Raw genomic sequence first — 2502 nt, forward strand, 5'->3', positions numbered from 1 at the left:
TAAGAAACGTGTAGTATGTGACAACGGGCTGTTCCATCCATGAGAGGGCAATTGACCTCAAAGCTTATTGAATATTTAATTTAAAAATGTGATTACCAAAGGAAATAGCCAACAAAGTGAAGTGGTTTGTTATATTTTTTTCTATTTATTGGTTAAATAAGTTCACATTATTTCTTCAATTTGAACAGCAGTGCCTCAAACACAGTAATGGTGAAGAAATTTATAATAGGCTATTCCCTTTAAATTCCTGGCTATTTTCATCACATGGAATTTGCAGCATAATGTGACATAGGTACGGTGCTGCTTCCCTACCTAACAGACATCACATATTCGTTTCGATGGTCTTATTAACAGATAACAGGCCCTTTGAATGAAACCATGATGCTGAACAAGAATCATTTCATTAATTATATCGACCAAAGTTGAGAATATTAACGCTGTGAGCAGGATTTGAACCTGCGCGGGGAAACCCCATTGGATTTCGAGTCCAACGCCTTAACCTCTCGGCCATCACAGCCACTTACACTGTGTTTTATGCTATAACATCAAATTTCTCTGAGTCTATATTTTGTTTGACCCCATGAAGATATATTATTTCTAACCAATACTCACAGCCAAAAGCTCAGTTAGACAGGTTTCTGAAATCAGTGTCACACTGCAAATAATTGAGCTTCAGATCTAGAACTGCAAGGAAGGTTTCATTGGATTTTACATGCAACAATATAAACCATAAAATGATTAAAGAATGATTGATGTGTCTAAATACTTGCTGAAACCTTACACTTACTTACAGGCAAATGTCCGGCAGGTCAAACAAAGTAGACATCATAGTTTCTTTTCTGTTGTATTCCACATAATCTTGTACAGACATTTCTGATAGTTTTTTTTAAACTGCACACTGATTTCCAATTATGAAAAGTAAAATATCATTGTGCTATAACTTTGTCTTTAAAAAAGGAACTTTAATTTGATCAAACTGACAAATCCATCAATTTTCCACTCAAAGGATATGTTCACAATGTTTCAAGTGTGTCTTAAAACAGCAGTCATGTATCCATATGAACACTGAAAGAGGTTTTCCTCGCTGTAATCATTCCTCCTGTTCATACTGGCTATTAAAAGATCCCCTTCAAATGCTCTTTCAATGTAAGTGATAGGGGCAAAAATACAGTGTTCCCACACAGTCATTTTGTGCAAAAATGTATTTAAAAGTTAATTTAAAGCTTATATGAGACTTCAGCAGTCTGTGTTAGTCATATCAAGTGGATATCTGCCACATTTACAGTCTTTTTAGCATCAAATTCCCTCTTTGTGTTTCCTCAGACAGTGTTTCCCTGTTGAGCTGCAGTGTAAGTATAGTAACAAAAAGAGGAACTTTGGCACTAAAAAGACTAAAGTTGAGAGACATCGACTTGATTTGACTCATTTGGGCAGCTGAAGCTTCATATTAGCTTCAGATAAACTTTTAAACACATTTTTACACAGAATGATGCTTGTGGATTTTGTCCCTCATCACATACATTGTAAGTGCAATATGAAGGGATCTTCTGATGGTCAGTATGAACAGGAGGAATGATTATGGCAAGAAAAACCTATTTCAGTGCTCATTTGGACACCGGACTATTGTTTTAAGACAGACTTGAAAAATTGTGAACCTGTCCTTTAAGAGTCTGTTGAGCTTTTAGGAGATTAGTGTGAAAAGACCCCAAAATAATCCTTGTGTTCCTGGTAGATCATTTCTACTGGTGTTCCACTTCAACTTTTTGTATCTCATTCAGTTAGCCCGCAGGCGAACATTGGTGTATTAGAGTCTCTCTGAGGAACTTGGATTTTATTTAGTTTTAGGTTAATAATGTCAAAATTACACAGCTAATCCCAGTGCAGTGTATTGAAACTGTGCAGCACTGTGTTCATAGAAGAACAATACTTTCAGGTAGTTGAGCTATTGTATCACCTGTAACAGCATCTACAGCAGCACAGGGGGCTACAACGGACCCACTGAGCTTCGAAAAAGTATCTGTGAGGTCCCTCATAACTTGAAGAGGAGCCTCAGTTTACGACAGTGACATTGAGCAATTCATTTGATTCCACAGTGTTGCTGGGTGACTATAAAAAAAAAAAAATCAAAATACCATCATTAATGTGACAATATATTTCAGATGATAATTTGATGCTTATAGATATTTACAGGAGAGAAAATCAAGAAATGATCATTAGAGGTTGTTGAGTAGTGGAAGTTCTACAAATGACAGCATTTAAACTAAATCATATTATATAACATAATATCCAAAATCCCAGACGGTTTGTATATCATGACACATTTTTGTATGAATGTTCTGCCCAGCTTTATTGCACAAAAATGTAAATGATGCATATTGGTTATGTAATAACACAAAACAAATGACTTCATCTGTATTCTGATCAAATTATTGTCCTTTGTGCTGGAATGTCAAATTATTTATTTAAAATGTACAGTCAAATAAAAGAAAATTTCACCCGAGG

At 35.3% G+C, this 2502-nt stretch overlaps 1 non-coding gene across 1 annotated transcript; it reads right to left on the bottom strand.

Annotated features, from left to right (window-relative positions):
- Window positions 1–435: 435 nt before the first annotated feature.
- On the bottom strand, window positions 436–517 carry trnas-cga (transfer RNA serine (anticodon CGA)). Its single transcript has one exon. It is a non-coding gene; the product is annotated as a tRNA-Ser (tRNA).
- Between the last annotated feature and the right edge of the window lie 1985 nt (window positions 518–2502).

The sequence above is a fragment of the Thunnus thynnus genome, chromosome 14 (assembly GCF_963924715.1).
Source record: "Thunnus thynnus chromosome 14, fThuThy2.1, whole genome shotgun sequence".
Lineage (NCBI taxonomy): Eukaryota > Metazoa > Chordata > Actinopteri > Scombriformes > Scombridae > Thunnus > Thunnus thynnus.